The sequence below is a fragment of the Typopeltis vanoorti genome, chromosome 17, assembly GCF_054136105.1.
Source record: "Typopeltis vanoorti isolate ZY-2024b chromosome 17, IOZ_Tvanoo_1.0, whole genome shotgun sequence".
In the NCBI taxonomy this organism is placed as follows: Eukaryota; Metazoa; Arthropoda; class Arachnida; order Uropygi; family Thelyphonidae; genus Typopeltis; species Typopeltis vanoorti.
The window spans coordinates 83,969,981-83,984,517 of record NC_143565.1 but is presented as its reverse complement, the minus strand read 5'-3'; the positions used below and the strand labels follow the sequence as shown (position 1 = coordinate 83,984,517).

At 37.8% G+C, this 14,537-nt stretch overlaps 1 long non-coding RNA gene across 1 annotated transcript in view; it reads left to right on the top strand.

Moving 5' to 3' along the window:
• Positions 1 to 1,557: 1,557 nt before the first annotated feature.
• LOC150097579 (uncharacterized) overlaps positions 1,558 to 14,537 on the top strand; it is a 29,651-nt gene continuing 16,671 nt past the window's right edge. Inside the window, exon 1 of the long non-coding RNA XR_016549675.1 lies at positions 1,558 to 1,854. This is a non-coding gene — a long non-coding RNA (uncharacterized LOC150097579). The remainder of the gene's footprint in view (positions 1,855 to 14,537) is intronic.

The following is a 14,537-nucleotide window of genomic DNA, read 5'->3' as shown; positions in this document are numbered from 1 at the left end:
GGAGATCGCGTGGTTCCATACACGCCCAAGTGTACAACAATAGAACTTTAACACGGACTATAGCTCAAGTTCATAATAACTGTAATTTACAGTCGAATATTATAGCTTTATAATTGTAGAAATCACCTTGGACCCTCTTCATATGAACAATAATCTCAGCTATAATTTGCCTGACTCTTTCAGCTCCACTATCAGATACTGGAGATCGCGTGGTTCCATACACGCCCAAGTGTACAACAATAGAACTTTAACACGGACTATAGCTCAAGTTCATAATAACTGTAATTTACAGTCGAATATTATAGCTTTATAATTGTAGAGCTTCAGAGTGTCTCAATGTTTTTTTCAGTGTCTTTTAATAGTTTTCTATGTTCTTAACGCCTGATGAAGTCAATCCCGACGAAACATGTTGCGTTTTCAAATAAATCTCAATTTGTTATAATTCTTGGATTTTTAGTCAGTTTATATTAAAAATGAACCTCCGAGTTAATAGTAGTAGTCATATATATATATATATATATATATATATATATATATATATATATATATATATATATAATTAACTTTATATATATGATATGCTCATGGCATATCTATGGAAACCATATTAAGAAACTAAAAAGCTATGGAAATAGAAATTGGAATAGGTCTCTGATATAGGATTTATTTATTAACCTTTCTCTCTCTCTCTCTCTCTCTCTTTGACCCTTCCCCCCACATGTAATTAGCAAAAGCATGATAACCTAATTCACAGACATTATTACACAGACGTTAACAGACGTAATGCACAGGCTGGTGTATTTAGGTCTATTATTTTTTTTTTCTTTTTCGGGCTAGTCTGTGTGTTCGCAGAATTAAAAACTTTCGCAGTAATGGTAATAATAATAATAAACTGTCACTTCACTATGAGTGATGATAACTAATCTTCAGCTGAAAAGCACGTATTAAGATTCTTCGTGTCTCTGAATATAATCGAACGCAACTCTTGCGAACCAAAGGACAAATATCATACTTCGTTACGGTAGCGCAGAAAGGAACATGAGAAATGATATGATATGTAGACATTTTAGGTATAAGAGAATTTTATGAAATTAATACGAGAGGGATTATTCATAGAAGACGGAGGGAGAATGAGGGAGACAAACGACTGTCTACACCTTAAATGAGTGTAGTGAGCGGACCAGCTGGGGAAAAGGAGCTATTACATAAAGAAATGGAATGTGTTACCCGAAAGTGGAAAGCATGAAAGAATTTCATGATATGTTAATGATCGAATTGTATTTTGAACTTGCTTGCGTTACCCCGGCAATGGCGAGAGATGGAGATCGGCTGCCGACCGATTTCCAAGATTATTGCCTGAGAATACCGTCCATTTCCTTTTGGCAATAAAAAAAGACGTACAGTATTTATTATTAATTTAAAATATCATATATACTTTGAAAATATAAAATAGCATAATACTAAAATAATATAATATTTTTGTGTCATAAAAGTGACTTTTATTGTTAAACGTTTTTAAGTATCTCTCTGAGAAGAGGGAAGAAGAATTATCAGAGTTCAATGTTTACTTATTAAAGCATGTGTTTATCTATCATCAAGTAGACTGAATTGATATTTCATTCGTTACTGAATTGTACGTTAGGTACCATTTCGCGTAATGTTTTTGTTGAAGAACTGAAAGTTTGTATTTGAAATATGGGTAAAGTTTTATGCTAGTCAAAAGATATTTGTAAATTTCAGTCCAAAATATATCTATAGATATTTCAAAATATTCTTTGGTTTCAAAAACGAGACTTAGTGAATGTGAAGAAAATATAATTTTCAGCAGTAATCTTGGAATTCAAAGTAAATAATGTGAGTATAATCTTGAATGATTAAAAATACACAAAAATTGACAGTTTCCGTTTTTACGATAGTAGTGTATTCCAAATATGAGAATTTTCTATGAGAGATAACATTATCTCTTATTTAAATAACAGTAACATAATGTTCCATAAACAGGAAAAATGTCAGTGTGAAAAAATTTTCACCCTTCACTACAGTATTAACTGTACATGAAGGTTGAGCTTCTCAGACTTCTCCTATTTTAGGCTGAAAACTCGCAACTCAATTTTTGTTGGAGACAGTTTTTTTTAAGTGAGCGTTTCCTATACTTGGAATTAGTATTTATCATTTTATTTCATGGCCTCATCTAGGGGCTGCGTTTGCCATATGCGATTAAGAGACACCAAAATGCTTATATTTCAACTACAACCAAAAGTTGATACTAAAAGGGGTTTAGTATCAACTTGTGCTACATGATAATGTTATGCAATAACAAATCAGTAAGCAGACTGTATGCATAAACATTTTTTTTGTATTGCAATGGAAACTCAAATTTTGTATGTATGAGTTTAAAAGTAATAATTTCATAATAACCGATCCCTACCAATTCTAATGTAACAGGTTGGTTCATTCTCTCACTTTTTGGAAATCTTAATTGTGGCTGTTACTTTTATTTGCATAGTTTTTGAATTAATCTGGTATCATAATAGTTAACCTTAACTAAATATTTCCGAAACTGTTTCCTGCCTTCCATGTTTGATGTAAGCCTCTGATCTTTCTGTCTCACTTGCTGCTAAGGAAGGCCTCTCCACTTTAATGGGGAGGATTCGTCTATTTCTCTCTTGGTGACCCAGTCTGTCTTTGGAGAGTGTATATTTTGCTTCTATTAATGAATGAAGAACATCACAAGCATCCATGGCATGATTCAAATCTTCAGCTTTTTGCCTTGAGAGTGGATATGCTAACTACTCAGTCAACCATGCTACCCATTCCATGTTTATGAGGGCATTTACAGCCTGAAGATGAATTAGTTGGCCTCTTATGAAGGTAGCAGGACCAAAAGGCAAACTGATCAGAATGCACACAATTAACAAAGAGCCTTACTTCATAGCAGTTGTGTCTGCCATAATTCAAAGTAATCATTACTTTAAACCCTTCCTTTCTGTTCCACTCCTAACACAAACATTCTGCTTTTACAACATCAAGAAAAATAGATTAGGAAAAACAGGATATAGTATTCTGGAGTAATTGCAATGCTTATCACATGTCATTTCTGCCACTAGAAATGAAAGAATAAGTAGAAATTCCATTGAACTGTCTGAAAATTACATTTAGTCTAAAATTGTATGTTATTACTTCTCCCCTTCCTCTGAGTTAAAAAAAGAAAATCTTTTTTCTAAAATAAAGAGCCAAAAGGCTTTAGTTTGGTGATGCAAAATGTTTGTTTAAAGAATGTTTGAAGAAAATGTTTGTTTTTTATAGTAATCCTACCCACAAAAGGTTATAATCCTATGGCACATTTAATATCCCAGGGAAATTAAGGCTCAGATAGTTGAGGCATTCTGCTTCAGATACCAAACACAGTACTTTTTCAAATCATTTCAGGCTTCCAATAAGTCCATTCCACAGTGGCATTCGAACACAGCATGATGGAGAACAGTGATGCTCTCTGACCAGCAGAGATAACATGAAAATATGTGGGAATGGGTACTTGGGAGAAGGGGGGGGATGACATCAGGTAACGCTGAGCACAGTGAAGATCAGAGGGGATAATGTTGGGTATAGCAACAATGGCATTTTTATGCTTTATACTAATGCCAGGAGTATTCGGAATAAGGGAGAGGAATTGGTGGCACTAATAGCATCAGCCTGGCCAAAGATTATTGGAATCACCGAGATGTGGTTGACAGAAGAGGATATAATAACAGGAATGGAAGTAGCTGGGTACAGCATTTTTCGGCAGGACAGGAAGGGAAAGCGTGGTGGTGGAGTACTGCTTATGATAAGTGACAACCTATGCCCTCTAAGAGTGGAGGCTTTGGAAAGCTGTGACACTAATGATTTTGAAAGCAAGACAGGATACTTAGTAGGGTGTTGCTATAGACCCAGGAGCATGGAGGATGGGGACCAGGAAATGTTTAGACAGCTAAGTTTGGCAAGTGCAAGAAGAATGATTGTTATGGGAGATTTTAACTACAGTAGTATAAATTGGAGAGAGGAAGATGCATGCAGCAATAGTGGAATGGAATTTCTAGAATTCTTGAGGGACAAATGTCTTAGGCAACATGTAACAGAGGGAACAACAGTTTCAAGAGTTTTAGATTTGGTTATAGCATCAGAAGAGTTGATAATAACTGAGATGACATCTCTCCCACCAGTTGGAGAGAGTGACCATATGGTTTTGACTTGGAAAATGAATAGACATGCAGGAGTATCAAAGAGACGGGAACTTATGTGGAATTATAATGCAGGTGATTATAATAGTCTTAGACGTCAACTTCGGGAAGTTTCATGGAGGGAGGAATTGGGAGGCCGGGATATCGTTAGTGCGTGGGAAATTGTTAAAGAATATTTGTTATCAGCAATGGTAAGTTGTATACCATGAGTGAAGAAGAGGACACAATTTGGAGTAAAGTGGATGACAAACAATATTATTATTATTATTATTGTTCCAGGAAACTCCAAGGAGTCGACAGACTCATCGAGGGAGACCCTAACATCATGTCAAGAACAACTATTCAACATTCACACAGTATCTATCATACCTTGCCTTGAACTCATTCATGGTTGTAGCACCCACAACAGACTCTGGAAGCTTATTCCACTCATTCACAACTCTCCAAGTAAAAAACCTAGCTCTAACACCCTTGTCAACCATGCTCTTGCCCAGCTTCCATGCATGGCCCCTAGTCCTTCCACCACCAGTCATATTTTCAAAAATATCTTCTGGATCAATCTTATAAAAACCCTTCAGTAATTTGAATGTCTCAATCATATCACCCCTCCTTCACTTATCATCCAGTTTCTGCAACCCACAAATCCTCAACCTATTCTCATAAGGTTCATTCCACAGACTTGCTATCATCTTGGTCACTCGTCTCTGGACCCTCTCCACTTCCTCCCCATCACAAAGAAACCCTGGTGCCCATAACTGGGCACAGAAGTCCAGATGGAGTCTTATCAAGGCTCGATACAGAGGAACAACAACTTGTTTGTCTCTGCATGTTAAAGTATTTTTCAGAAGCCAAGTGATTTGGTGAGCTGTTTTAGTCACTTTTGCAATGTGCCCCCTAAACTTCAACTCCCTATCCACCAACACTCCCAAATCCCTGACCTCATCAATCTCCTGGAGTACAATTCCACCAATGTGATATACTGCTGCTATTCTTTTCACCCCAAATTGCATAACCTTATACTTTGCCACATTAAACTGACATCCATTTTTCCTAGCCCAGTCCTCCAAATCATCCTGTAAAATTTTGACATCCTGTGCACTCACAATTGCTCTACCCAACTTTGCATCATCAACAAACAAGTGAACACTTCCTCTCAAATCCTTTCCAATATCATTGATGAACAAATTGAAAAGCAGTGGTCCAAGAACAGAGCCCTGCGGCACTCCACTAGTCACAAGACGTCTTTTAGACTCCACTCCTGAATAAACCACTCTCTGGTATCTCTCCTTCAACCACCCTCCTATCCATCTCACCAACCCTATATCTATCCCGATCTGCTCCAGTTTACTGATTAGGGTTCCATGTGGTATCCTATCAAAGGCCTTGGCAAGGTCCAGTAGTATCACTGTAAACCCATTACTCCTATCCAGTTCAGCTGTCACTGTGTGCTCACTCAGTAACTTGCTCACTTCCTCAGTGAGCAAGTTACTGAGGCATGATCTACCCTTCACAAAACCATGTTGTCCCCCATACAATATCCTATTTTCATCTATCCAATCCTGTATTCTTTTCTTGACTAATTTCTCTAAGACCTTGACAATGATTCCTGATATGCTAATCGGTCGGTAATTTACAACAGCAGTCTTGGAACCACTTTTATGCAGTGGAACTATTTTCCCCTCTTTCCACCCGCTCGGGACTAACCCAGACCCGAGACTCAAATTAAACAAAATGGTCAAGGGTACTGACAATTCTAAACAGGAACTGCATGCGAAAAAGAGGCTATGGAAGAGATATAAGGAGACAGGTGAAGAGAAGATGCATGAAGAATATAAGAGACAGGCCAGGAGTGTGACTAGTATGGTAAGGAAGGCAAAACTGGAATATGAGAAAAGATTGGCTCTTTGATCCAAGGAAAATCCTAGGGAATTTTTTAGCAATGTGGCCAGTAGGAGGAGAAATGACTGTAGAAGAATGACATTGTGGGATAAAAATGGGAATAGAGTGACTGATTCAGAGGACATAGTGGAATTGTTCAATGAACACTTTATTGGAGTATTTCTTCCTGGAGGAATCAATTTTAGTACTAGAGGAATAGGGCAGGTTCGAGGTTTAGAGGTGCAGGAGGCAAGTGTGTTCCACATACTGAGTACTCTGGATGTTAGTAAAGCGGTGGGACTGGATGGTATTTCACCATGAGTTTTGAGAGAATGTGCTAAGGAACTGACGGTAGCGGACTAGAAGTGTCTAATTATAGGCCAGTTTGTGTGTCATCTGTAGTTAGTAAGATCTTGGAGAAAGTAGTGAGGGACCTTATACAGCATTGGACAGATGAGGGTAATGTTATCTGTGAGAGTCAACATGGATTTGTGAAGGGGGCACTCTTGTTTTAGCAATATGCTAGCCTTTTATGATAAAGTTACAAGAGCATTAGATGAGGGAAGGGCATATACTGCCATTTTCCTAGATTTAGCAAACACATTTGACAGGGTGCCACATGATAAGCTGATATTCAAGTTGCAGCACATGGGTCTGGATGTCAGATTGGTCAACTGGATTCAGGATTGGCTGTCCAATAGGTATCAGAGAGTTGTGTATGGTGGAGCAGTATCAAAGAGGCAGAAGGTTACAAGTGGTGTTCCACAGGGCTCAGTGCTGGGACCTATATTGTTTAACCTTTATATCAATGACATTGTTCGTGGATTGCAAGGGGATATTCAGTTGTTTGCGGATGATGCGAAGCTGGGAAGGGTTATTAGTAATAGTGCAGATGTGGTAGCCCTGCAAGAGGATTTGAATAAGCTAGGTAGATGGGCAAATGAATGGGGTGTGTCAGTTTAATGCAGCAAAATGTAAGGTCTTGAAGTTTGGGACACATCGATGGGACGCTGCATTCTCTATGGGAGGAGGAAGTAGGGGAGACGAGATCTGGGGGTTGATGATTGATAGAGAACTGAAATTTAGGGGACATATTGCAAAGGCAGTGAAGGTAACACAGAGGATTGCTGCAATAATGAGAAGCACATTGACCTGCAGAGATAAAATGGTTATCATTCCGTTGTATAAGACTCTGATCAGACCACACTTAGACTATTGTTCCCAGATCTGGTCCCCAGGATATGAAGGGGATAATTAACTGTGGAAAGGGTACAAAGGCGGGTAACAAAGATGATGTCAGGACTGTACAATGTTAGTTATGAGGATCGGCTGAAAGAGTGTGGATTGCAGAGTTTGGTGGATAGAAGAAGTAGAGGCGATATGATAGAGACTTTTAAAACTGTTGGGAGGAAGTTACAGGGTGGACACTGGGGAGTTCTTTTGCTTGGTAGAGCAGCGGGAAGGAACGATGACAAGGGGCCATCCCTGGAAGTTACAGAAGGAAGCTGTGAGCAAGAGGGTGAGGAGTGGTTTCTTTGTGTGGAGGGTAGTTGAACCATGGAATGCATTACCTGATGGAGTGGTGAGATCGAGAACGGTCAATGCATTTAAGGAGTGGTATGATAGACTTTGTGTTTCCTAGGAGGGTCCTCCCTCGATTAGTCTTGATAGACTTGTGTTTCTTAGAAAGGACCTCCCACGATGAGTCTTTTGACATGGAGGCCTGAATAATAATAATAATAATAATAATAATAATAATAATTTAAGAAAATGAGGGTGGGGAAAGCAAAGAATGGAATATATAATACACCAGTCTTGTTGCTGAGTAGATACCATACTGACTTAAATGAATTCAGATCCCACTACAAGTATTGATGTTTTGTGAATGTTACTGCCTGATGAGACGACAGCCTCACTTACTAGAGACCTGAAGTGGCTTGAAAACATTCCATGTTGATCTCTAGAGAGAAAAACAAAAAACACTGGCTAGTGAAACACAGTTAACAGAAAATACTTGCCTCATGGCCTTAGCACTAAATAACAAAATATTGCCAACCACCACTAATTTGAGTGAGTAAAATGTCTGCTTGCCTTTGCTTCATTTACCAGTACTTGCAAATGTAGAGCAAAGACTTCAGTTTTAATTGATTGAATGGGAATTATAGACCTGTTTTAGTGAATAATGTTAAAGATTACACTTGATGTTTTGGAATTTATATCAGTGACATTTCTTCAGGAGTAGTATAGCACAAAGAAGTCACTACTGACTATATTAGCATATAAGTCACTAAGTGATTTTATTAATAACTATTAAACTTTAAGGATCATCTAGAAAAGGTAGCATACATACAGCAGTACCTAGTAATATCAGCTTATTTAATAGGAATTATTTCAAACGTCTTTGTTCTGAATGTTATCGCAGTAATCAAAGCTTTTATAATGTTGACTATAACAATTATCTATTGGTGAGCCTAGAGTACTGTAATTGCCTATTATTAATGACCTAGAATCCTGATGTTATTGTTTTTGTCTAGTTTCATATGGAAGTGGCAGATAAATTAGGTTTTTTTATCCCACAAAACAAACTGGTCATAAAAACATGTAATTCACGGACATAATATGCGGGCCTCATAGCCTTAATTGCTTTGGCCATATCTTATCTTGTTATTTGCACTGTCATAACAAACTCTTAGCTGTCAGTGGAAGAGGATTGAACCTTAAGTTTCCATGGTTATGATGTTAGTTACCTGGTGCTGTCTGCAACTAGAATCCTAATATTGGAGACCTGATGCTCTTTGTAACAGATCGAACCCACAGTTTCAATGTTAAAACAGCCTATTGGATTTGGATGAATGTCATAACAGGAACAGCTCTACTAATTACAACAGGGGAAAAAAGTCGATGCTTTTTTCTGTTGTAATTAGTTGCACCTAGAGTCATATTGCTAATATTTATTACAGTATAATGAAATTCGTATCATGGAAATCCTTGGTAAAGACCAGTTGTCAAAGAAATTCTTCAGTGTTATTAATATTAGCAAAGATTGTCAAATCTCAGACAGGCAAACTGGCCCATGAGCAGACACAGATCTACAATCATAAAATACTTAATTCCTCATTAGAGGGACTCAACCAGTCCTAAGGGATGGTGGAGGAACAGGTGGAACCCCCATACGAATAAACTAAAAAACCAAATGCAGTGTGTGTAATAAAAATACAAGGCCTATATCTTATATATTATATAATGAGATGCTGTAGGGGTAGTTGTGCCGATGTCATCTCTATTTTTCTATGTGAGAAGGGAAGAGAGAGTGAGTGAGTGTGTCAGTCTGTCAGCCTTTGGGAGAAGTTCAGTATGTTAAGTTTGAATGATTTATAAGTGATATGTTCATATTGTTTTTGGTGTTTCTTTTATTAAATTCTTGCTATCTGCTACCTTCAGTCCACCAAAGACTAACTCATTCCAATCAGTTTCAGAAATTGGGTGAATTCAGACCTGTAGATTGCCAGATGGAAGAAACTTTTAATGAAATTGATTATATTATGGTGAACAACTTGAGAATATTAGATGTATCTGTTGTCAACCAGTTTAACTATGATAGTGATCATAGGCTAGTGAAAGCAAGGATAAAAATAATCATCATGAGAGAGAGAGAGATTGAAGCTGAAAAATCCCATAATAAAAACTGAAGATATAATAAACCACAAATAAAAATTTGAGGAAATAATGGAAGGAAATTTGAATGAAAAAAGAACAACTGATCAGACTTATTATTATTACTCAGGTCTCCATGGAGTCAAGAGACTCATTGTGTGAGGTCCTTGGGAAACACAAAGTCCATCATACCACTCCTTGAACTCCTTGACCGTTCTTGCTCTCACCACTCTATCAGGCAATGCATTCCATGGTTCAACCATCCTCCACACAAAGAAACCACTCCTCACCCTCTTGCTCACAGCTTTCTTCCATAACTTCCAGGGATGGCTACTTGTCATCGTTCCTTCCTGCTGTTCCACCAAGCGAAAGAAATCCCCAGTGTCCACCCTGTAACGTCCTCTCAACAGTTTTAAAAAGTCTTGATCATATCACCTCTCCTTCTTCTATCCATCAAACTGTGCAGTCCACATTCTTTCAGCCGATCATCATAACTGACATTGTACAGTCCTAAAACCATCTTTGTTATCTGCCTCTGTACCCTTTCCATAGTTAATTTATCCTCTTCAAATCCTGGGGACCAAATTTCAGAACAATAGTGTGGTCTGATCAGGGTCTTATACAACAGAATACTAACTCTTTTATCTCTGCAGGTCAGCATCCTTCTCAGTATTGCAGCAATCCTCTGGGTTTCTTTCACCACCTTTGCAATATGCTCCCTAAATTTCAGTTTTTTTCCATCAATCACTCTTGTCTCCCCTACTTCCTCCAGCACAGCTCCTCCAATCAAGTATGCAGCCTCCCACAATGTGTCCCAAACCTCAAGACCTTACATTTTGCTGCATTAAACTGAAACCCCCCATTCATTTGCCCATCGGTCTAGTTATATTCAAATCCTCTTGCGGACTGCCACATCTGCACTATTACTGATAACTCTTCCCAGCTTCACATCATCTGCAAACAACTGAATATCCCCTTCCAATCCATTGATGGTCATTGATATGAAGGTTGATCAATACAGATCCCAGTACTGAGCCCTGTAGAACCCTACTCGTCTTCTGCTTCCTTGATATTGCCCCACCATACACAACTCTCTGATACCTATCAGACAGCCAATCCTGAATCCAGTTGACTAACCCAATATCTAAACCCATGTGCTGCAACTTAAATATCAGCTTATCATGTGGCACCCTGTCAAATGCCTTTGCAAAATAAAAAAAAATGGCAGTATATGCCTTTCACTCATCAACTGCTGTTGTCACTTTATCATAAAAGGCAATCATGTTACTAAAGCAAGAGTGCCCCTTAACAAATCCATGTTGATTCTCACAGACAATATTACCCTCATCTGTCTATAGTCCCTCACTAATTTCTCCAAAACCTTAACAACTACTGATGACGCACAAACTGACCTATAATTAGACACTTCCAGTCTGCTACCACCCTTATTCAATGGCACTATCTTACCTTCCTTCCATTCCTTGGGTACCTTTCCTGCAGCCAGACTTTCATTGAAGAGCCAGGTTAACGGAGCTGTCAGTTCTTTAGCACATTCTCTCAAACCCATGGTGAAATACCATCCAGTCCCACAACTTTACTGACATCCAGAGTACTCAGTATTTGGAACACACTGTCCTCTTGCACCTCTAAACCTTGAACCTGCCCAATCCCTCTTGTATTAAAACCTTCTTCTCCAGGATGAAATACTCCAATAAAGTGCTCATTGAACAACTCCACTGTGTCCTCTGCATCAGTCACTATATTTCCATTTTATCCTACAATGTCATTCTTCCACAATCGTTTCTCCTCCTACTGGCTACATAGCTAAAAATTCCCTAGGATTTTCTTTGGATCTTAGTGCCAATCTCTTCTCATTCCAGCTTTGCCTTCCTCACCATATTAGTCACTCTCTTGGTCTGAGTCTTATATTCTTCATGCATCTGACTTATCTGATAGAATGGTAGAAATAGCTTCAACAGTGATAGAGAAGTTACTAAACAGTTAAGAACCGTTAGCAACAAATAAAACATCATCTAGAGAAAAACTTACTTTATAAACACATAATTTTGGGGGGGAAAGAGGAATTATGGAAATGGAGACAAAGAATATGAAGTACAAAATTTCAGGAAATTAATCAATTAGAAATCAAAAGTGAAAATTTTTTTAACTTTTTTTCAAAAGTAAAAAAAAAATTATTTTCATCAGAAAATAATGTTTTGAATTGTTCTTAAATTATTAAAGATCAAACAAGAGCTACATGTCAGGAAAAATTGGATTCCAAAATTGAAAAATAAATAAGGAGTAACATAATGCAATGAAGAAAAAATTATGAAAATATGCAACACTTTTATACCTGTAGAGGATATATTTCTGTGTATACTAGTTATACACAGGTACAGACCACCCTCTACTAAACGAAGACCTGCATTTTAAGGTTATACTAGATATTGTCCACTCATACACTGGTTTCCATAAATTAAGGAACAAAGAGAAAAATTGTAATAACTCAGGAGAACAAGGGAAAAAACATATGAAAGTCAGATACATTATGTAGAAAGTAACAGTGAGTCTTGTTACTGTATGCAAGTGAGTGATGCTGTCATGTATGCAAATTAGCCACTGCATAAAAGCGACTGTTTCATGTCTGGTGTGAGAACATGACATTTTATGATAGCAGAATTCTTGGATATGGCTGCAAGACATCATTTACCAATGAATTCAGGTGGTGAGCCATTATAAGAATAGAAGCTAGAGGCAGGTGAACATAGCCAGATGGTTGCGTGTCATTCTGTAGGTCACAGACTGTTGAACCTATTCCAACAGTCACAAACAGCATCCCAGAGATACAGTGAAGGAATGCCATGAGCTACAACTGCAGTAAGTGACCATTATCTCTGATAATCTGCTTACTGAAATAGGAGTGCTACTCTGAATCAGTATGATCTGACTTCGAATTGGCTACAGGAACATTGGTATCTGTTTCCACTGTGTGCAGATGATTTCACAAAGATGGTATTCTAGGTGACTGGTTGTGTATGTACCCCTATCCTCATTGCCATAGAGAATGTCTGAAGTGAGCCAGACTCTATATCAACTGGGCTCAAGACCAATGAAGGTTGGTATTGTTTACAGATAAGTCCTGATTTGCTCTATAATTGATACTAAGCATTCTCTGATCTGGATAGAACCAAGTACACATTATCATCTTTCTCGTTTGGTGGATGCACATTGTAGGAACCACAAATGCTGCAACTTATAGAGACGAGGTCTTGGATCCCTATATTCAGCCATGTGTTGGTGCAATAGAGGAAGACGTTATCCTACTCGTTTTCATGAAGCAGAGTTGGTAGACAATACCTTCAAGAAGAGACGGTATGTACATATGGACTGGACAGCCAGATCTCCTGACCTTAATTTCCTATCAAGCATATCTAGGATGCCTTAGGCACACACATGTTGCTGCTCTCACCCCCCCCCCCAAAAAAAAAGAAAACTTTAAGGACTTTGCACAGAAGCAGTAGCTATTATTAACTGAGCTTCTGGACACCATTATAAACAGTATGAAACATTGCTGTGAGGGAAGTGGGTGATCATATTGCTTATTGAGGCACTTTGGCAATCCCAAAGTACCTCAATAAATTTATAATTTATTAAGATGATGATGATTGCATGGGTACCTCCATGGAGTCTGAAGACTCATCACAGGAGACCCAAATTATCCACACAATACCTACCATACGTCTCCCTGAACCCGTTAACAGACAAAGCACTTGCAATTGAATCTGGCAACCCATTCCATTCATTCACCACTTTTCAAGTAAAAATCTAGTCCTCACACTCCTACTAACTACACACTCAACTTCCAGGGATGATCTCTCATTCTGCCCCTTTTGGCCAAGGGCTAAAACATTTTCCTTGCATCAGTCCTATAAAATCCTTTAAGTTGCTTGAATGTTACTCTCATAGGAAGAAGCATTCCACAGGGCCAATTACCATCTTGATCACTTTCCTCTGTATTTTCTCCATCACATCCTCATCTCAAGAAACCTAGGTGACAGAACTGAGCACAAATCCAGATATGATGCATTAAGGTCTCATGAAAAGGAATAACAATTTACTTATCTCTGTTTGTTAGTGTGTTCTTTAATAGCCAAGTAATTTATGAACTACCTTGCAACCTTAGCAGTGTGTCCTCTAAACTTCAACTCTCTGTCTACTACTACCTTCAAATACCTAGCTTAATCCATTTCCTGGAGTACATTTCCATTATTCTGGTATACAGCTTGTAATCTGTTTATCCCAAAATGCATAACTTGACATTTCTCTGCATTAAATTGACAACCATTATGTTTTGCCCATACCATCAGCCAGTGGTTAAATTCTAAACGAATAAGCTCCAGGACCCTTAAAATAAGAATCATAAATGTGAGGCTATTGCTAGATTGTTGCAACATTTTTAAAAATTTTATTTATGTATTTATTCTGGTGGAGTTAAAGCCATCAGGCCTCTCTTCCACACCACCAGAAACATTAAATACAGATACAAATACAAAATTACAAATTTATATAATACTTCTAACATATTAAAAGATAATTCAGTTTAAGATAACATTAGGTTATATGAGTGATGAAAAAACAGTAGGCCTATTCAGCTTGTTATGCAAATGCAGAAAAGAAAAAAAATGGAAATACAATAATTTCTGAGTTACTTTTGTTGGGATTGTTTAGACCCTTCCTCTTTAATATGTATTAATCCATTTATCCACTCTGATGCTAAGTGAATAC